We start from the raw sequence: 23,374 nt of genomic DNA, 5'->3' as shown, positions 1-23,374 counted from the left end.
CCCCTGTATCTGAGGCTTCTGTATCTGTGGCTTCTGTATCTGAGGCTCCTGTATCTGAGGCCCCTGTATCTGAGGCTTCTGTATCTGTGGCTTCTGTATCTGAGGCTCCTGTATCTGTGGCTTCTGTATCTGAGGCTCCTGTATCTGAGGCCCCTGTATCTGAGGCTTCTGTATCTGAGGCTCCTGTATCTGAGGCTCCTGTATCTGAGGCCCCTGTATCTGAGGCTTCTGTATCTGTGGCCCCTGTATCTGAGGCCCCTGTGTCTGAGGCTCCTGTATCTGAGGCTTCTGTATCTGAGGCTCCTGTATCTGAGGCCCCTGTATCTGAGGCTTCTGTATCTGAGGCTCCTGTATCTGAGGCTTCTGTATCTGAGGCTTCTGTATCTGAGGCCCCTGTATCTGAGGCTCCTGTATCTGAGGCTCCTGTATCTGAGGCCCCTGTATCTGAGGCTCCTGTATCTGAGGCTCCTGTATCTGAGGCCCCTGTATCTGAGGCCCCTGTATCTGAGGCCCCTGTATCTGAGGCCCCTGTATCTGAGGCCCCTGTATCTGAGGCTCCTGTATCTGAGGCTTCTGTATCTGAGGCCCCTGTATCTGAGGCTTCTGTATCTGAGGCTCCTGTATCTGAGGCTTCTGTATCTGAGGCCCCTGTATCTGAGGCTTCTGTATCTGAGGCTCCTGTATCTGAGGCCCCTGTATCTGAGGCTTCTGTATCTGTGGCCCCTGTATCTGAGGCCCCTGTATCTGAGGCTTCTGTATCTGTGGCTTCTGTATCTGAGGCTCCTGTATCTGAGGCCCCTGTATCTGAGGCTTCTGTATCTGTGGCTTCTGTATCTGAGGCTCCTGTATCTGTGGCTTCTGTATCTGAGGCTCCTGTATCTGAGGCCCCTGTATCTGAGGCTTCTGTATCTGAGGCTCCTGTATCTGAGGCTCCTGTATCTGAGGCCCCTGTATCTGAGGCTTCTGTATCTGTGGCCCCTGTATCTGAGGCCCCTGTGTCTGAGGCTCCTGTATCTGAGGCTTCTGTATCTGAGGCTCCTGTATCTGAGGCCCCTGTATCTGAGGCTTCTGTATCTGAGGCTCCTGTATCTGAGGCTTCTGTATCTGAGGCTTCTGTATCTGAGGCCCCTGTAGCTGAGGCTCCTGTATCTGAGGCCCCTGTATCTGAGGCTCCTGTATCTGAGGCCCCTGTATCTGAGGCCCCTGTATCTGAGGCCCCTGTATCTGTGGCTTCTGTATCTGAGGCCCCTGTGTCTGAGGCTCCTGTATCTGAGGCTTCTGTATCTGAGGCTCCTGTATCTGAGGCTTCTGTATCTGAGGCTCCTGTATCTGAGGCTCCTGTATCTGAGGCCCCTGTATCTGAGGCTCCTGTATCTGAGGCCCCTGCATCTGTGGCCCCTGTATCTGAGGCTTCTGTATCTGAGGCTCCTGTATCTGAGGCTTCTGTATCTGAGGCTCCTGTATCTGAGGCTTCTGTATCTGAGGCCCCTGTATCTGAGGCTCCTGTATCTGAGGCCCCTGTATCTGAGGCTCCTGTATCTGAGGCTCCTGTATCTGAGGCCCCTGTATCTGAGGCTTCTGTATCTGAGGCCCCTGTATCTGAGGCCCCTGTATCTGAGGCCCCTGTATCTGAGGCCCCTGTATCTGAGGCCCCTGTATCTGTGGCTCCTGTATCTGTGGCTCCTGTATCTGAGGCCCCTGTATCTGTGGCCCCCTGTATCTGTGGCCCCCTGTATCTGTGGCCCCCTGTATCTGTGGCCCCCTGTATCTGTGGCCCCCTGTATCTGTGGCCCCCTCTATCCGTGGCCCCCTCTATCCGTGGCCCCCTCTATCCGTGGCCCCTGTATCTGTGGCCCCCTGTATCTGTGGCCCCCTGTATCTGTGGCCCCCTGTATCTGTGGACCCCTGTATCTGTGGACCCCTGTATCTGTGGCCCCTGTATCTGAGGCCCCTGTATCTGAGGCCCCTGTATCTGTGGCCCCCTGTATCTGTGGCCCCCTGTATCCGTGGCCCACTGTATCCGTGGCCCCCTGTATCCGTGGCCCCCTGTATCCGTGGCCCCCTGTATCCGTGGCCCCCTGTATCCGTGGCCCACTGTATCCGTGGCCCCCTGTATCCGTGGCCCCCTGTATCCGTGGCCCACTGTATCCGTGGCCCCTGTATCCGTGGCCCCCTGTATCTGTGGCCCCTGTATCTGTGGCCCCCTGTATCCGTGGCCCCCTGTATCCGTGGCCCCCTGTATCCGTGGCCCCTGTATCCGTGGCCCCCTGTATCCGTGGCCCCCTGTATCCGTGGCCCCCTGTATCCGTGGCCCCCTGTATCCGTGGCCCCCTGTATCCGTGGCCCACTGTATCCGTGGCCCCCTGTATCCGTGGCCCCCTGTATCCGTGGCCCACTGTATCCGTGGCCCCTGTATCCGTGGCCCCCTGTATCTGTGGCCCCTGTATCTGTGGCCCCCTGTATCCGTGGCCCCCTGTATCCGTGGCCCCTGTATCCGTGGCCCCCTGTATCCGTGGCCCCTGTATCTGTGGCCCCCTGTATCTGTGGCCCCTGTATCTGTGGCCCCCTGTATCTGTGGCCCCCTGTATCTGTGGCCTCCTGTATCCGAGGCCCCCTGTATCTGAGGCCCCCTATATATGTGGCAGTCTGTATCTGTGGCCCCTGTATCTGTGGCCCCTGTATCCGTGGCCCCCTGTATCTGTGGCCCCCTGTATCTGTGGCCCCCTGTATCTGTGGCTCCCTGTATCTGTGGCCCCCTGTATCTGTGGCCCCCTGTATCTGTGGCCTCCTGTATCTGTGGCCGCCAAGGTCACAGTCACAAATGAGAAAATAGACAGGGTGCCCAAACAACCAATCACGTTGCTGCTTTCATTCTCTCCCCAACTTTTGTAGTAACCGAGAGCTGCATTCTGATTGGCTGACATGGCACCCAGCATATGACCAGTACTTCCTGTGTGCTGTTCAATAAGCTTTATTTATACACAGCAGGAGGACAATGCACAAAACTGAACTTTTGGAAGGAGTTTTGATTGAAAAAGAAAAGAGAAAACGAGACACAAACCTGCGGGTGAGCCGCGATCAGCGCGGTGCAGGGCGGGGCCTCAGTATCCGCGTCTCCTATATACAGGCAGCACCGCTATGTGTAAACCTCGGCATAGCAGAGCTGGGCAGGTGCAAACAAAGGGGCAGCGAGCAGAACAATGCTCTGCGGCTCCGCACAGCGTGCAGGAAGGGGCTTTCTCTGTCCCGCTCACCACTCATTATTGTGTAGCCGGACCCCCGTTACCAGGATACGAAGCCCCTCTATTATGGCATGGGGCAGGATTAATGGGGTTGGGGGGAGGAGAAGCTTATTGAAGGGTGCAGCAGCGGGCGCTCCGTGCACCACGTACCCACCTCAGCCTCTGCCGCCGTCCATTCTGCGTTGTGTGGACCCCGCACCTGCCAGTGTCAGCCACCGAGCCGCCCGCCCCGCGCCGCCTCCTGACCGTGCGCGATCAATGACACCAGACGGCCCTCTTCTATTCTCAGCATACAGGGCGACCAATCGCACCGCCCGCGCCCACCCCGCACATCCAGGGTCTGCCCGCAAATATCACAGCTCAGGTTCCCCAGCGCCACACAGCCAGCTGTGCCACATCTCAGGGGACCGTCCGCCAGAGAGGAGGCAGCTCAGAGACGGTATCACACAGGATGGGATTAGATACACGGCTCAGAGACGGTATCACACAGGAGAGGATTAGATACACAGCTCAGGGGACCGTCCGCCAGAGAGGAGGCAGCTCAGAGACGGTATCACACAGGATGGGATTAGATACACATCTCAGGGGACCGTCCGCCAGAGAGGAGGCAGCTCAGAGACGGTATCACACAGGATGGGATTAGATACACATCTCAGGGGACCGTCCGCCAGAGAGGAGGCAGCTCAGAGACGGTATCACACAGGATGGGATTAGATACACAGCTCAGAGACGGTATCACACAGGAGAGGATTAGATACACAGCTCAGGGGACCGTCCGCCAGAGAGGAGGCAGCTCAGAGACGGTATCACACAGGATGGGATTAGATACACGGCTCAGAGATGGTATCACACAGGAGAGGATTAGATACACAGCTCAGGGGACCGTCCGCCAGAGAGGAGGCAGCTCAGAGACGGTATCACACAGGATGGGATTAGATACACGGCTCAGAGATGGTATCACACAGGAGAGGATTAGATACACAGCTCAGGGGACCGTCCGCCAGAGAGGAGGCAGCTCAGAGACGGTATCACACAGGATGGGATTAGATACACGGCTCAGAGATGGTATCACACAGGAGAGGATTAGATACACAGCTCAGGGGACCGTCCGCCAGAGAGGAGGCAGCTCAGAGACGGTATCACACAGGATGGGATTAGATACACGGCTCAGAGACGGTATCACACAGGAGAGGATTAGATACACGGCTCAGCAGACAGTATCACACAGGATGGGATTAGATACACGGCTCAGAGATGGTATCACACAGGAGAGGATTAGATACACATCTCAGGGGACCGTCCGCCAGAGAGGAGGCAGCTCAGAGACGGTATCACACAGGATGGGATTAGATACACGGCTCAGAGACGGTATCACACAGGAGAGGATTAGATACACAGCTCAGGGGACCGTCCGCCAGAGAGGAGGCAGCTCAGAGACGGTATCACACAGGATGGGATTAGATACACATCTCAGGGGACCGTCCGCCAGAGAGGAGGCAGCTCAGAGACGGTATCACACAGGAGAGGATTAGATACACATCTCAGGGGACCGTCCGCCAGAGAGGAGGCAGCTCAGAGACGGTATCACACAGGAGAGGATTAGATACACATCTCAGGGGACCGTCCGCCAGAGAGGAGGCAGCTCAGAGACGGTATCACACAGGATGGGATTAGATACACGGCTCAGAGACGGTATCACACAGGAGAGGATTAGATACACAGCTCAGGGGACCGTCCGCCAGAGAGGAGGCAGCTCAGAGACGGTATCACACAGGATGGGATTAGATACACATCTCAGGGGACCGTCCGCCAGAGAGGAGGCAGCTCAGAGACGGTATCACACAGGAGAGGATTAGATACACATCTCAGGGGACCGTCCGCCAGAGAGGAGGCAGCTCAGAGACGGTATCACACAGGAGAGGATTAGATACACATCTCAGGGGACCGTCCGCCAGAGAGGAGGCAGCTCAGAGACGGTATCACACAGGATGGGATTAGATACACATCTCAGGGGACCGTCCGCCAGAGAGGAGGCAGCTCAGAGACGGTATCACACAGGATGGGATTAGATACACATCTCAGGGGACCGTCCGCCAGAGAGGAGGCAGCTCAGAGACGGTATCACACAGGAGAGGATTAGATACACATCTCAGGGGACCGTCCGCCAGAGAGGAGGCAGCTCAGAGACGGTATCACACAGGATGGGATTAGATACACATCTCAGGGGACCGTCCGCCAGAGAGGAGGCAGCTCAGAGACGGTATCACACAGGATGGGATTAGATACACATCTCAGGGGACCGTCCGCCAGAGAGGAGGCAGCTCAGAGACGGTATCACACAGGAGAGGATTAGATACACATCTCAGGGGACCGTCCGCCAGAGAGGAGGCAGCTCAGAGACGGTATCACACAGGATGGGATTAGATACACGGCTCAGAGACAGTATCACACAGGAGAGGATTAGATACACGGCTCAGCAGACAGTATCACACAGGATGGGATTAGATACACGGCTCAGAGACGGTATCACACAGGAGAGGATTAGATACACGGCTCAGAGACGGTATCACACAGGATGGGATTAGATACACGGCTCAGAGACGGTATCACACAAGATGGGATTAGATACACGGCTCAGAGACGGTATCACACAGGATGGGATTAGATACACAGCTCAGCAGACAGTATCACACTGGAGAGGATTAGATACACAGCTCAGGGGACCGTCCGCCAGAGAGGAGGCAGCTCAGAGACGGTATCACACAGGATGGGATTAGATACACAGCTCAGCAGACAGTATCACACTGGAGAGGATTAGATACACAGCTCAGGGGACCGTCCGCCAGAGAGGAGGCAGCTCAGAGACGGTATCACACAGGATGGGATTAGATACACAGCTCAGCAGACAGTATCACACTGGAGAGGATTAGATACACAGCTCAGGGGACCGTCCGCCAGAGAGGAGGCAGCTCAGAGACGGTATCACACAGGATGGGATTAGATACACAGCTCAGCAGACAGTATCACACTGGAGAGGATTAGATACACAGCTCAGCAGACAGTATCACACAGGAGAGGAATAGATACACAGCTCAGCAGACAGTATCACACAGGAGAGGATTAGATACACAGCTCAGCAGACAGTATCACACAGGATGGGATTAGATACACGGCTCAGAGACGGTATCACACAAGATGGGATTAGATACACGGCTCAGAGACGGTATCACACAGGAGAGGATTAGATACACGGCTCAGAGACGGTATCACACAGGATGGGATTAGATACACGGCTCAGAGACGGTATCACACAAGATGGGATTAGATACACGGCTCAGAGACGGTATCACACAGGATGGGATTAGATACACAGCTCAGCAGACAGTATCACACTGGAGAGGATTAGATACACAGCTCAGGGGACCGTCCGCCAGAGAGGAGGCAGCTCAGAGACGGTATCACACAGGATGGGATTAGATACACAGCTCAGCAGACAGTATCACACTGGAGAGGATTAGATACACAGCTCAGGGGACCGTCCGCCAGAGAGGAGGCAGCTCAGAGACGGTATCACACAGGATGGGATTAGATACACAGCTCAGCAGACAGTATCACACTGGAGAGGATTAGATACACAGCTCAGGGGACCGTCCGCCAGAGAGGAGGCAGCTCAGAGACGGTATCACACAGGATGGGATTAGATACACAGCTCAGCAGACAGTATCACACTGGAGAGGATTAGATACACAGCTCAGCAGACAGTATCACACAGGAGAGGAATAGATACACAGCTCAGCAGACAGTATCACACAGGAGAGGATTAGATACACAGCTCAGCAGACAGTGTCACACAGGAGAGGATTAGATACACAACTCAGCAGACAGTGTCACACAGGAGAGGATTAGATACACAGCTCAGCATACAGTATCACATAGGAGAGGATTAGATACACGGCTCAGCAGACAGTATCACACAGGAGAGGATTAGATACACGGCTCAGCAGACAGTATCACACAGGAGAGGATTAGATACACAACTCAGCATACAGTATCACATAGGAGAGGATTAGATACACGGCTCAGCAGACAGTATCACACAGGAGAGGATTAGATACACGGCTCAGCAGACAGTATCACACAGGAGAGGATTAAATACACGGCTCAGCAGACAGTATCACACAGGAGAGGATTAGATACACGGCTCAGAGACGGTATCACACAGGAGAGGATTAGATACACGGCTCAGCAGACAGTATCACACAGTATAGGATTAGATACACAGCTCAGCAGACAGTATCACACAGGAGAGGATTAGATACACGGCTCAGCAGACAGTATCACACAGGAGAGGATTAGATACACGGCTCAGCAGACAGTATCACATAGGAGAGGATTATATACACGGCTCAGCAGACAGTATCACACAGGAGAGGATTAGATACACGGCTCAGCAGACAGTATCACACAGGAGAGGATTAGATACACAGCTCAGCAGACAGTATCACACAGGAGAGGATTAGATACACGGCTCAGCAGACAGTATCACACAGGAGAGGATTAGATACACGGCTCAGCAGACAGTATCACACAGGAGAGGATTAGATACACGGCTCAGCAGACAGTATCACACAGGAGAGGATTAGATACACGGCTCAGCAGACAGTATCACACAGGATAGGATTAGATACACAGCTCAGCAGACAGTATCACACAGGAGAGGATTCGATACACGGCTCAGCAGACAGTATCACACAGGAGGGGATTAGATACACGGCTCAGCAGACAGTATCACACAGGAGAGGATTAGATACACGGCTCAGCAGACAGTATCACACAGGAGAGGATTAGATACACGGCTGAGCAGACAGTATCACACAGGAGGAGATTAGATACACGGCTCAGCAGACAGTATCACACAGGAGAGGATTAGATACACGGCTCAGCAGACAGTATCACACAGGAGGGGATTAGATACACGGCTCAGCAGACAGTATCACACAGGAGAGGATTAGATACACGGCTCAGCAGACAGTATCACACAGGAGGGGATTAGATACACGGCTCAGCAGACAGTATCACACAGGAGAGGATTAGATACACCGCTCAGCAGACAATATCACACAGGAGTGGATTAGATACACGGCTCAGCAGACAGTATCACACGTGATGAGATCAGGGAAAAACAATCTCAGAAAGACCAAATAAATGATCATTCATTTCAGTAAATATGTGATACTGTCTGCTGAGCTGTGTATCTAATCCTCTCCTGTGTGATACTGTCTGCTGAACCGTGTATCTAATCCTCTCCTATGTGATACTGTCTGCTGAGCTGTGTATCTAATCCTCTCCTGTGTGATACTGTCTGCTGAGCTGTGTATCTAATCCTCTCCTGTGTGATACTGTCTGCTGAACCGTGTATCTAATCCTCTCCTATGTGATACTGTCTGCTGAACCGTGTATCTAATCCTCTCCTATGTGATACTGTCTGCTGAGCTGTGTATCTAATCCTCTCCTATGTTATACTTTCTGCTGAGCAGTGTATCAAATCCTCTCCTGTGTGATACTGTCTGCTGAGCTGTGTATCTAATCCTATCCTGTGTGATACTGTCTGCTGAGCTGTGTATCTAATCCTCTCCTGTGTGATACTATCTGCTGAGCTGTGTATCTAATCCTATCCTGTGTGATACTGTCTGCTGAGCTGTGTATCTAATCCTCTCCTGTGTGATACTGTCTGCTGAGCTGTGTATCTTATCCTGTCCTTTGTGATACCGTCTGCTGAGCTGTGTATCTAATCCTCTCCTGTGTGATACTGTCTGCTGAACCGTGTATCTAATCCTCTCCTATGTGATACTGTCTGCTGAACCGTGTATCTAATCCTCTCCTATGTGATACTGTCTGCTGAGCTGTGTATCTAATCCTCTCCTATGTTATACTTTCTGCTGAGCAGTGTATCAAATCCTCTCCTGTGTGATACTGTCTGCTGAGCTGTGTATCTAATCCTATCCTGTGTGATACTGTCTGCTGAGCTGTGTATCTAATCCTCTCCTGTGTGATACTGTCTGCTGAGCTGTGTATCTAATCCTATCCTGTGTGATACTGTCTGCTGAGCTGTGTATCTAATCCTCTCCTGTGTGATACTGTCTGCTGAGCTGTGTATCTAATCCTCTCCTGTGTGATACTGTCTGCTGAACCGTGTATCTAATCCTCTCCTATGTGATACTGTCTGCTGAACCGTGTATCTAATCCTCTCCTATGTGATACTGTCTGCTGAGCTGTGTATCTAATCCTCTCCTATGTGATACTTTCTGCTGAGCAGTGTATCTAATCCTCTCCTGTGTGATACTGTCTGCTAAGCTGTGTATCTAATCCTATCCTGTGTGATACTGTCTGCTGAGCTGTGTATCTAATCCTCTCCTGTGTGATACTGTCTGCTGAGCTGTGTATCTAATCCTCTCCTGTGTGATACTGTCTGCTGAACCGTCTATCTAATCCTCTCCTATGTGATACTGTCTGCTGAACCGTGTATCTAATCCTCTCCTATGTGATACTGTCTGCTGAGCTGTGTATCTAATCCTCTCCTATGTGATACTTTCTGCTGAGCAGTGTATCTAATCCTCTCCTGTGTGATACTGTCTGCTGAGCAGTGTATCTAATCCTCTCCTGTGTGATACTGTCTGCTGAGCTGTGTATCTAATCCTATCCTGTGTGATACTGTCTGCCGAGCCGTGTATCTAATCCTGTCATGTGTGATACTGTCTGCTGAGCCGTGTATCTAATCCTCTCCTGTGTGATACTGTCTGCTGAGCCGTGTATCTAATCCTCTCCTGTGTGATACTGTCTGCTGAACCGTGTATCTAATCCTCTCCTATGTGATACTGTCTGCTGAACCGTGTATCTAATCCTCTCCTATGTGATACTGTCTGCTGAGCTGTGTATCTAATCCTCTCCTATGTTATACTTTCTGCTGAGCAGTGTATCAAATCCTCTCCTGTGTGATACTGTCTGCTGAGCTGTGTATCTAATCCTATCCTGTGTGATACTGTCTGCTGAGCTGTGTATCTAATCCTCTCCTGTGTGATACTGTCTGCTGAGCTGTGTATCTAATCCTATCCTGTGTGATACTGTCTGCTGAGCTGTGTATCTAATCCTCTCCTGTGTGATACTGTCTGCTGAACCGTGTATCTAATCCTCTCCTATGTGATACTGTCTGCTGAACCGTGTATCTAATCCTCTCCTATGTGATACTGCCTGCTGAGCTGTGTATCTAATCCTCTCCTATGTGATACTTTCTGCTGAGCAGTGTATCTAATCCTCTCCTGTGTGATACTGTCTGCTAAGCTGTGTATCTAATCCTATCCTGTGTGATACTGTCTGCTGAGCTGTGTATCTAATCCTCTCCTGTGTGATACTGTCTGCTGAGCTGTGTATCTAATCCTCTCCTGTGTGATACTGTCTGCTGAACCGTGTATCTAATCCTCTCCTATGTGATACTGTCTGCTGAACCGTGTATCTAATCCTCTCCTATGTGATACTGTCTGCTGAGCTGTGTATCTAATCCTCTCCTATGTGATACTTTCTGCTGAGCAGTGTATCTAATCCTCTCCTGTGTGATACTGTCTGCTGAGCAGTGTATCTAATCCTCTCCTGTGTGATACTGTCTGCTGAGCTGTGTATCTAATCCTATCCTGTGTGATACTGTCTGCTGAGCCGTGTATCTAATCCTGTCATGTGTGATACTGTCTGCTGAGCCATGTATCTAATCCTCTCCTGTGTGATACTGTCTGCTGAGCCGTGTATCTAATCCTCTCTTGTGTGATACTGTCTGCTGAGCAGTGTATCTAATCCTCTCCTGTGTGATACTGTCTGCTGAGCTGTGTATCTAATCCTATCCTGTGTGATACTGTCTGCTGAGCCGTGTATCTAATCCTGTCATGTGTGATACTGTCTGCTGAGCCGTGTATCTAATCCTCTCCTGTGTGATACTGTCTGCTGAGCCGTGTATCTAATCCTCTCCTGTGTGATACTGTCTGCTGAGCCGTGTATCTAATCCTCTCCTGTGTGATACTGTCTGCTGAGCCGTGTATCTAATCCTCTCCTGTGTGATACTGTCTGCTGAGCCGTGTATCTAATCCTCTCTTGTGTGATACTGTCTGCTGAGCAGTGTATCTAATCCTCTCCTGTGTGATACTGTCTGCTGAGCTGTGTATCTAATCCTATCCTGTGTGATACTGTCTGCTGAGCCGTGTATCTAATCCTGTCATGTGTGATACTGTCTGCTGAGCCGTGTATCTAATCCTCTCCTGTGTGATACTGTCTGCTGAGCCGTGTATCTAATCCTCTCCTGTGTGATACTGTCTGCTGAGCCGTGTATCTAATCCTCTCCTGTGTGATACTGTCTGCTGAGCCGTGTATCTAATCCTCTCCTGTGTGATACTGTCTGCTGAGCCGTGTATCTAATCCTATCCTGTGTGATACTCACTGCTGAGCTGTGTATCTAATCCCATCTGTAGTCAGACATGACACTGTATCAGCACAGACACCAGGACGAAGAGATGAAAACATTCCTGACATTTCCTGTTATTATCTGTGGAATAATCCCCGTCAGTGATCACCAGCACCATACAATAATGCCAACACCCCCCACTCACCGTCCTGGGGTGTCTCCCACTGTGGACCCGAATCTCCCAGAAGCGGCGAGAACCGAGGACTCAAAAGCACAAACTACGGTACTACCTGACTGAAAGCAGGACAAGACCAGACAGGAACTGACAGCCCCAGCGCCTGTCATCAACCTGCACGACTGCGAGTGACGCCGAGATCAGCGGAGAACAGGTTACACCAGCGATAACAACACCCTGCAAAAGAGCGAACGAGCAGCGATGAAAGAGGAAACACAAAGGACAGATAACACGTGTGCCTCATACACAGGGGCAGTATTATAGCAGCTATATTCTTGTATATAGGGGCAGTATTATAGCAGCTATATTCTTGTATATAGGGGCAGTATTATAGCAGTTATATACTTCTACATAGGGGGCAGTATTATAGTAGTTATATTCTTGTACACAGGAGCAGTATTATAGTAGTTATATACTTCTACATAGGGGGCAGTATTATAGTAGTTATATTCTTGTATATAGGGGCAGTATTATAGTAGTTATATTCTTGTACATAGGGGCAGTATTATAGTAGTTATATACTTCTACATAGGGGGCAGTATTATAGTAGTTATATTCTTGTATATAGGGGCAGTATTATAGTAGTTATATTCTTGTATATAGGGGGCAGTATTATAGTAGTTATATACTTCTACATAGGGGGCAGTATTATAGTAGTTATATTCTTGTATATAGGGGCAGTATTATAGTAGTTATATTCTTGTACATAGGGGCAGTATTATAGTACTTATATTCTTGTATATAGGGGCAGTATTATAGTAGATATATTCTTGTATATAGGGGCAGTATTATAGTAGTTATATTCTTGTATATAGGGGCAGTATTATAGTAGTTATATTCTTGTATATAGGAGCAGTATTATAGTAGTTATATTCTTGTATATAGGGGCAGTATTATAGTAGTTATATTCTTGTATATAGGGGCAGTATTATAGTAGTTATATACTTCTACATAGGGGGCAGTATTATAGTAGTTATATTCTTGTATATAGGGGCAGTATTATAGTAGTTATATTCTTGTACATAGGGGGCAGTATTATAGTAGTTATATACTTCTACATAGGGGGCAGTATTATAGTAGTTATATTCTTGTATATAGGGGCAGTATTATAGTAGTTATATTCTTGTATATAGGGGCAGTATTATAGTAGTTATATTCTTGTATATAGGGGCAGTATTATAGTAGTTATATTCTTGTATATAGGGGCAGTATTATAGTAGTTATATTCTTGTATATAGGGGGCAGTATTATAGTAGTTATATACTTCTACATAGGGGGCAGTATTATAGTAGTTATATTCTTGTATATAGGGGCAGTATTATAGTAGTTATATTCTTGTACATAGGGGCAGTATTATAGTAGTTATATACTTCTACATAGGGGGCAGTATTATAGTAGTTATATTCTTGTATATAGGGGCAGTATTATAGTAGTTATATTCTTGTACATAGGGGGCAGTATTATAGTAGTTATATACTTCTACATAGGGGGCAGTATTATAGTAGTTATATTCTTGTATATAGGGGCAGTATTATAGTAGTTATATTCTTGTATATAGGGGCAGTATTATAGTAGTTATATTCTTGTATATAGGGGCAGTATTATAGTAGTTATATTCTTGTATATAGGGGCAGTATTATAGTAGTTATATTCTTGTATATAGGGGCAGTATTATAGTAGTTATATTCTTGTATATAGGGGCAGTATTATAGTAGTTATATTCTTGTATATAGGGGCAGTATTATAGTAGTTATATTCTTGTATATAGGGGCAGTATTATAGTAGTTATATTCTTGTATATAGGGGCAGTATTATAGTAGTTATATTCTTGTATATAGGGGCAGTATTATAGTAGTTATATTCTTGTATATAGGGGCAGTATTATAGTAGTTATATTCTTGTATATAGGGGCAGTATTATAGTAGTTATATTCTTGTATATAGGGGCAGTATTATAGTAGTTATATTCTTGTATATAGGGGCAGTATTATAGTAGTTATATTCTTGTATATAGGGGCAGTATTATAGTAGTTATATTCTTGTATATAGGGGCAGTATTATAGTAGTTATATTCTTGTATATAGGGGCAGTATTATAGTAGTTATATTCTTGTATATAGGGGCAGTATTATAGTAGTTATATTCTTGTATATAGGGGCAGTATTATAGTAGTTATATTCTTGTATATAGGGGCAGTATTATAGTAGTTATATTCTTGTATATAGGGGCAGTATTATAGTAGTTATATTCTTGTATATAGGGGCAGTATTATAGTAGTTATATTCTTGTATATAGGGGCAGTATTATAGTACTTATATTCTTGTACATAGGAGCAGTATTATAGTAGTTATATTCTTGTATATAGGGGGCAGTATTATAGTAGTTATATTCTTGTACATAGGGGCAGTATTATAGTAGTTATATTCTTGTATATAGGGAGCAGTATCATAGTAGTTATATTCTTGTACATAGGGGCAGTATTATAGTAGTTATATTCTTGTACAAAGGGGGCAGTATTATAGTAGTTATATTCTTGTACATAGGGGCAGTATTATAGTAGTTATATTCTTGTATATAGGAGCAGTATTATAGTAGTTATATTCTTGTATATAGGAGCAGTATTATAGTAGTTATATTCTTGTATATAGGAGCAGTATTATAGTAGTTATATTCTTGTACATAGGGGGCAGTATTATAGTAGTTATATTCTTGTATATAGGAGCAGTATTATAGTAGTTATATTCTTGTATATAGGAGCAGTATTATAGTAGTTATATTCTTGTATATAGGAGCAGTATTATAGTAGTTATATTCTTGTATATAGGGGGCAGTATTATAGTAGTTATATTCTTGTATATAGGAGCAGTATTATAGTAGTTATATTCTTGTACATAGGGGGCAGTATTATAGTAGTTATATTCTTGTATATAGGAGCAGTATTATAGTAGTTATATTCTTGTATATAGGAGCAGTATTATAGTAGTTATATTCTTGTATATAGGAGCAGTATTATAGTAGTTATATTCTTGTACATAGGGCAGTATTATAGTAGTTATATTCTTGTATATAGGAGCAGTATTATAGTAGTTATATTCTTGTATATAGGGGGCCGTATTATAGTAGTTATATTCTTGTATATAGGGGCAGTATTATAGTAGTTATATTCTTGTATATAGGGGCAGTATTATAGTAGTTATATTCTTGTACATAGGGGCAGTATTATAGTAGTTAAATTCTTGTATATAGGGGCAGTATTATAGCAGTTATATTCTTGTACATAGGGGCAGTATTATAGTAGTTAAATTCTTGTATATAGGGAGCAGTCTTATAGTAGTTATATTCTTGTATATAAGGGGCAGTATTATAGTAGTTATATTTTTGTACATAGGGGCAGTATTATAGTAGTTATATTCTTGTATATAAGGGGCAGTATTATAGTAGTTATATTCTTGTATATAGGGAGCAGTATTATAGTAGTTATATTCTTGTATATAGGGGCAGTATTATAGTAGTTATATTCTTGTACATAGGGGCAGTATTATAGTAGTTATACTCATGTACATAGGAGCAGTATTATAGTAGTTATATTCTTGTACATAGGGGCAGTATTATAGTAGTTATATTCTTGCAGTTAGTAAGCAGTATTATATTAGGATGATTCAGAGAACACAAATCTCTAATGTATACAGGAGCACTGCCTTCTTGGAAAAGTAACTGTGAGAATGGAGTCTTCGGTTCCTGTTTTCCTTCTCTTATTTTCTCCGCAGCCGATGACTACAGAGTATCAGCATTTATAGAATAACAAAGCAGCCATTTTCTTTATTAGTGTTGAGAAGAGAATGTTAATGTTCGGTCTGGTGTCAGTGAGGGTGGTGACTGTATGGAGGGTGGTGACTGTATGGAGGGTGGTGACTGTATGGAGGGTGGTGACTGTATGGAGGGTGGTGACTGTATGGAGGGTGGTGACTGTATGGAGGGTGGTGACTGTATGGAGGGTGGTGACTGTATGGAGGGTGGTGACTGTATGGAGGGTGGTGACTGTATGGAGGGTGGTGACTGTATGGAGGGTGGTGACTGTATGGAGGGTGGTGACTGTATGGAGGGTGGTGACTGTATGGAGGGTGGTGACTGTATGGAGGGTGGTGACTGTATGGAGGGTGGTGACTGTATGGAGGGTGGTGACTGTATGGAGGGTGGTGACTGTATGGAGGGTGGTGACTGAATGGAGGGTGGTGACTGTATGGAGGGTGGTGACTGTATGGAGGGTGGTGACTGTATGGAGGGTGGTGACTGTATGGAGGGTGGTGACTGTATGGAGGGTCAGTGAGGGTGAAGTGACGACTTGGTATCTGGGGCAGAACATTCTCATCAAAATCAGATCAAAGGGTTTAAAAAGAAAATGAAAAAATATTTTCTTTATGGATAAACTAAACTATTCCATCATTACTGTACGTACCTGTGGAAACCTGCAGAAAACTCATGGCCTGATGACACCAAATCAAGGAATGGGTCATGGTCATAAGACTAAAAGCAGCTTTCTGTAGAGGGCAGCAATACAACTCAGGTATACTGAGGACATCTGCTGGACGTTCGGTGTAACTGCACTTGTGGCACAATGGCAGTAACACGGCACTTTGCGTGGAGAGGTTCCCTTCTAATTGATGCTTTTCGTACCTTAAAGAGGCAAGAAAATTAAACGTCAGAACGATCATGTAAAATTAAGAATAAAAGTAAAAGCTGCTGCGTTGTGGAATTTTTTAATGAACTTTTAAAAATAAAAGTTTTTTTCCCACAAAAAAGTTAAATTTAAAGTTGGTTTTAATCTATAGATCTTGGAATAATAATAAATTCCACAATTAGATGTAGATAGAAGAGGGGCGCTGGCTAGGTGCGGAGGAGTCGGGACTGATATTGGGAGAGCTTCGGCTGTGAGCGGAGGGGTCGAGGGTGAAATTGGGGGATACCGGCTGAGTGCGGAGGGGTTGGGGGTGATATTGGGGAGCACCAGCCTTGTGCGGAAGGGTTGGGGGTGATATTGAGGGAACACCGGCTGAGTGCGGAGGGGTTGGGGGTGATATTGGGGAGCACCAGCCTTGTGCAGAAGGGTTGGGGGTGATATTGGGGGGACACCGGCTGAGTGCGGAGAGGTTGGGGGTGATATTGGGGAGCATCGGCCTTGTGCGGAGGGGGTAGGGGGCGATATTGGGGAGCGCCGGTTGTGTGCCGAGTGGTCAGGGGCAATATTGGGGGGTGCTGGCTGTGCGCAGAGGAATCGGGGGCGATAGTAAGGGGCACTGGCTGTGCGCGGAGGGGTCGGGAGTGATATTGGGGAGCGCCAGCTGTGCACGGAGGGGTTGGGGGCGATACTGAGGGGGCGCCTCTAGCCCCTCCCTCTTCCCATTAGTGATGTGTCGGTCGCGTATGATCCAACACAAAGATCCGGCTCACCTGGGGTGAACACATATTTAATAAGGAGCCAAGAACGATCTGAAAGATCCGGCTCTTTTTGGTGAGCGGAGCCATGGGAACCGGATCACCAAAAAGAGCCCATCACTACTTCCCATCCTCATAGAATCTCATCAGCACCAGCTGCCATCTCCTATCTCAGAAATGGGAAAGTCTTCACTGAATGCAGAAATGAGACTATTGATAATGTGACTAATCAATTCTGGCAGAGAAAGAAGCAAATTTATCTGATAAGATTTTTACACGGCGGCTTATTTTCATGTGAACTATTGATTTCTGAAATAAAAACTAAAACGACGATTACACTTTACATCTACTTCTAACATGTGGAATTCTTTTTTCCTCTGGAAAGGTAGACTCTGACAGAACGGTGATAACAACCTGTGAACAATGGAAACTGAAGACTACTTCTGGGAGTAAAGTTGGATCAGGTCTAAGGAAAATACGACCATCCTTGACATGAGTAAGACTCTGCACATAATGAGGATCTTTCACTGATCCTTCCAGCCAATGAAACAGCTGCTTAAAACTTTGTCTTGAGAATCAGAAGTCTAAAGATGATAAAACTGGCTGGAAGACATTATTATTATAGCGCCATTTATTCCATGGCGCTTTACATGTGAAAGGGGTACACATAGTAGGGACAAGTACAATAATCATAAACAATACAAGGCACAGGCTGGTACAGGAGAGAAGACCCTGCCCGCGAGGGCTCACAGTCTACAGGAGGAGAGAGGACCCTGCCCGCGAGGGCTCACAGTCTACAGGAGGAGAGAAGACCCTGCCCGCGAGGGCTCACAGTCTACAAGGGACAGGTAGGGATACAGTAGGTGAGGGATCTTTCCTATATTTAAAATTAGAGACAGATAATCAAGATACTGTATCTTTGGAGGCGAGAACTTTTTTTTTTACCAGCCTTCGGTTTGATCTCGAGCCATGGCTGGCGACTTGGTGGATGAACGCTCTTTTTTAAGATCGATTTTGTGCAGCCTAGATCAAGGGTTTTCAAGCCATCGGGTTGCTGGTCTTCCTCTTCGCCTTGTTTCTTCTATTCTTCCGAATATGATGTCCTCCTCCAGTGATTGCTCTCTTCCTATGATGTAGGCAATAGCTTGGCGATCCTTGCTTCGAGTGACAAGTTTGACTTGATTTGTCCAAAAACTGATTTGTTTGTTAGGCACTTTTGAATCGGTTCACTATGACACACGCTGTGTGCGTGTCTTGGGCATGATATTACTGCACTATCAGATATAATTGAGCAGTACCCAAGGCCTTTCACCCATACTCCCCTGATGTTTGTTCTCCTTGCCATCCATGGTCTTGATAACATCCTTTCCCACACATTTAAAGGCATGGATAGATTCTTTTGTATTGTTTCTTTATCGTCCAGGTTACTCATCCGTATGTTACCAAAGAAAAGACCAAACTATATACAAGCCGTGTCTTTATCACAAGTGAAATTAAGACTTATTTGTTGATTTGCTATTCTATTGACTTCTGGTGTCATTGCTGCCTCTTGAGTGATCATCGATCCGAGAAGGTTGAAGTCCTATACAACTTCCACTTTGTCACCGTCCAACTCAAATGTCTCTCGTTTGTAGCGGACAGTAGTCAATATCTTCGTAGTCTTTCAGTTGATTAGCAATTCCATGTTCGAGCTTTCCAGCTTGACACTGTAATAAGTCCTTCATTCCGTCCAGAGAGAACCTAGTTGCTTGTTTTATTATTCTAATCATCCCAAGGTGACAGGATAGTCTCAAAATTATAAGTTAAGACTCCAACCTGAACTTTGAGAGTTGTGGGTTTTAAATAATTTTTAATGTTTAATCTCTTTTTTATTGAAAAATTAAGGTTGGTTACAATAAGCAGGGCTGCAGACCAAGGTAAACCTCCAGAGACAAAACAAAAAAAAACCCAAGAATGCAATGAAACATGAAAGGCTTTGCATGGTTTGTTACAATAAAGATCATTTAAGAACATTTATATCAATATGGCTTGAACCATTATAAAAGTATAAAATCCATAAACTATAACGTAAACAGCAAAGATTTACCATTCATACCATAGAGGAACATAATGGTCAGTCGAAGGAAAAGAAATAAAGAGAGAAAGAAAGAGGGAAGTAGACAAAGTGAATGATGACGGGGAAAGGATCATGGGGAAGGGCAAGGAAGGGCCGGGAATAACTAGCAGGGAAAATCTAGGTAGAGTCTCAACTCGCCCCAAAGAGGGACCTGAAGTCCAGAGAATCGAAAAAAATGACCCAGGGACTCCAGATCTTAATACATTTTTCAGTAGCGTCCTGAATTTCAGCAGTGAGACTCTCCATTCTGTAAAGGGAGGCCATCTCCCAAGCCACTCATCCAAGGCGGGGGCACGCGTAGACCTCCAGTGTCTGGGGATCACTTAAATAATTGTTTACACCTTTTTGTAAGAAGTGTGGAGTTATAGCAACACTTGTGTGTCGGAAGTCCACAGAATCAGCACCAACAAATGTCTGCCATATGCAGAAATAGATGTGAGATGGAAGAGTTTTCCGAATCCAAAAGAGAGCGCAGTCCTGCACTACCCGTGTATGCTTGTTACACCTGGGCTCACTGGAGGGGAAGGGAATACAGCACCAGTCGTCCTCGAAATAAACCGGATCAGCGTGCAGGTCCAAATAGAAACAGTCAGCTCCAATCATCCATATAGAAGAAGAATAAGACCGCACCAATGCTGATATCTTTTTCCGGAGATTCTTTATTCCATACACAAAGTTAAAAGGTGTGTAGTAGTCAGCGGGTGGAGGAGACCTGGATGCGGCCCCTCACTGCGGACGACGGCCGTTTCGCCTGTGATTAGGCTTCCACGGGTCCACATGTGGGGTAAGATCAACCCTCCTTAAATAGGCTGGTGCATCCAGGTGACCTCCCCACACATAAAAAAAAGTGTAAATGAAGTGTATAATACAATAAAATAAAAGGTACTATGTAAATATACTGAACGTACCGATAATAAAAACAAATATTGTGAACAATCCAGAATCGGACAATGTTACAGAGATGTAAATTATCATGGCATTCACAAAAATAAGTTCATACATGGTTCATGGATGTAGTAATAATTATTACAATCCATCTGTGCTTAATTTAATTTTTCTGGGATGTCTTTTATACATTATTAACAATCCCACCAATCCTGAAACATATATATCTATTTTACCATGACAATATTCTTGCGATAAAAAAACTCTATTACAAGAAGACTGATAAGTCATTGCGGTCATTCATTCCCAATGCTCCCTGTGCTCCATATTTTATAATTAACTTTGCCTCTATTTGCAACAACAGTTTGTGATGGTCCCCTCCTTGCAATGGGAGTGACACCCTTTCCAAACCGGCAAAATTCAGGACGTCAGGGCAGCTATTGTGCGATTCACGTACATGTGCTATCAATCTTGGGGATCCTTTTCCTGTCAAGATTGAGTTATAGTGTTCCTTAAACCGGACATATAGGCATCTGATGGTTTTTCCTATATAAAATCTCCCACAGGGACACAGTATTGCATAGACTACAAATTTTGTCTTGCATGAAATAAATTGGTTAATGTAATGTGTATGTGCACCAATTTTTACAGACAGTGGGGATTTTGTGTCACTCCTAAAAGAATTGACGTGGCAGGAGGGATACAATCTAACCACAATTGATGTGGATAATCTATACACACGGATTCCACAGGCTTTGGGAGTAGAAGCGGTAAAGGACATTGTCACACGAAGTGGCAAAAGTCCTTTATTTAGTGATTTTGTTGGTGAAGCGCTTGAATTTGTTTTATCAAAAAATGCCTTCATGTTTCTAGACGGGTGGTATGTACAATGCGGGGGTACTGCAATGGGTACCCCTGTCTCATGTGCCATGGCTAACATTTTTTTAGGGCAATTTGAAGGCAAATATATATACACAGCCAATAACCCGTATTTGAAACACATAAAATACTACCTAAGGTATGTCGACGACGTGTTCATGGTGTGGGATGGAACAGAGAAGGATTTTTCCAACTTTGTTTCCTATTTGAACACCACCAACACCATGAACATGTCGTTTACCTCTACCTTTGGAGGCAATTCCATAAGTTTTTTGGATGTTGAGGTTGGAGTCAGTGATGGAGTAATTACAACAAAAATTTACAGAAAACCAACAGCCTCAAATTCTGTTCTACATTATGATAGCGCCCACCCGCAGCACACAAAAACTGCCCTACCATACTCACAGTTTTTGAGGGTAAAAAGAACTAACAGTACCAGTGTGACCTTTGACGAACAGGCTGTTGAATTGAAACATAGGCTTCTGCAACGGGGTTATCCCGATACTATTATTGATGCAGCATATAAAAAAACTACAAACGAGGATTTTCGTCTCTGTCCAATAGGCGATTCAGGAAGTGTAAAAAAGAAGAAGGAAAAGAACAATATGAATAGGTTTACCTTTAGTTTCAAATTCGGACCCATGTTTGATATTATAAGAAAAACGCTTAATGAGAATTGGCACATCCTGGAAAGGGACCCTGAATTGAAAAACATGACTGTTTCAAAACCATTAGTTTCCTACAGGAGATGCCACAATTTGAGGGACTTGCTGGTCAAAGAAGGGAATTTTGTTACTTACCGTAAATTCCTTTTCTTCTAGCTCCAATTGGGAGACCCAGACGATTGGGTGTATAGCTACTGCCTCCGGAGGCCACACAAAGCATTACACTAAAAAGTGTAAGGCCCCTCCCCTTCTGCATATACACCCCCCGTGGGATCACGGGCTCTCAGTTTTAGTGCAAAAGCAAGAAGGAGGAAAGCCAATAACTGGTTAAACAAATTCAATCCGAAGGAACATCGGAGAACTGAAACCATTCAACATGAACAACATGTGTACCCGAAAAACCAAAAAATCCCGAAGGAAACAGGGCGGGTGCTGGGTCTCCCAATTGGAGCTAGAAGAAAAGGAATTTACGGTAAGTAACAAAATTCCCTTCTTCTTCGGCGCTCCATTGGGAGACCCAGACGATTGGGACGTCCAAAAGCAGTCCCTGGGTGGGTAAATTAATACCTCAAGTTAGGGCCGTAAAACAGCCCTTCCCTACATGGAGGCAACCGCCGCCTGCAGGACTCTTCTACCTAGGCTGGCATCCGCCTAAGCGTAGGCATGCACCTGATAATGCTTGGTGAAAGTGTGCAGACTCGACCAGGTAGCTGCTTGGCACACCTGCTGAGCCGTAGCCTGGTGCCGTAATGCCCAGGACGCACCCACGGCTCTGGTAGAATGGGCCTTCAGCCCTGATGGAACCGGAAGCCCAGCAGAACGGTAGGCTTCAAGGATTGGTTCCTTGATCCATCGAGCCAGGGTGGATTTGGAAGCCTGCGACCCTTTGCGCTGACCAGCGACAAGTACAAAGAGTGCATCCGAGCGGCGCAGGGGCGCCGTGCGGGAAATGTAGAGTCTGAGCGCTCTCATCAGATTCAACAATGCAAATCCAATTCATATCGCTGAACTGGATGAGGACAAAAGGAAGGTAAGGAGATATCCTGATTGAGATGAAAGGGGGATACCACCTTAGGGAGAAACCCCGGAATCAGGCGCAGCACTACCTTGTCTTGGTGAAACACCAGGAAGGGAGCTTTGGATGACCGCGCTGCTAGCCCGGACACTCTCTGAAGAGACGTGACCGCTACCAAAAAGGCCACTTTCTGTGAAAGTCGAGAAAGTGAAACATCCCTCAGAGGCTCAAAGGGCGGCTCCTGGAGAGCAATTAGTACCCTGTTCAGATCTCATGGGTCTAACGGCCTCTTGTACGGAGGGACAATGTGACAAACCCCCTGCAGGAACGTGCGTACCTAAGGAAGACGTACTATGCGCTTCTGAAAGAATACAGACAGCGCTGGGACTCGTCCGTTAAGGGAGCCGAGCGACAAACCTTCTCCCAAACCAGATTGCAGGAAGGAAGAGTAGGCAATGCAAAT

General features: G+C 46.2%; 1 protein-coding gene across 5 annotated transcripts in view; it reads right to left on the bottom strand.

Annotated features, from left to right (window-relative positions):
• Positions 1-11,992, bottom strand: part of ARHGEF10L (Rho guanine nucleotide exchange factor 10 like) — a 92,889-nt gene extending 80,897 nt beyond the window's left edge. For 2 of the 5 annotated variants that reach the window (XM_075329159.1, XM_075329162.1), the window contains exon 1: positions 3,397-3,539. The gene's annotated coding sequence lies outside the window, so the exon portion shown is untranslated. Of the gene's footprint in view, positions 1-3,396; positions 3,540-11,890 lie in introns of those variants that run through there. The other 3 variants (XM_075329163.1, XM_075329160.1, XM_075329164.1) reach the window with 3 other exon arrangements.
• Positions 11,993-23,374: the final 11,382 nt, after the last annotated feature.

Source organism: Anomaloglossus baeobatrachus, chromosome 11, assembly GCF_048569485.1.
Source record: "Anomaloglossus baeobatrachus isolate aAnoBae1 chromosome 11, aAnoBae1.hap1, whole genome shotgun sequence".
Classification (NCBI taxonomy): Eukaryota; Metazoa; Chordata; class Amphibia; order Anura; family Aromobatidae; genus Anomaloglossus; species Anomaloglossus baeobatrachus.
This window is presented reverse-complemented; position numbering and strand designations above follow the sequence as displayed.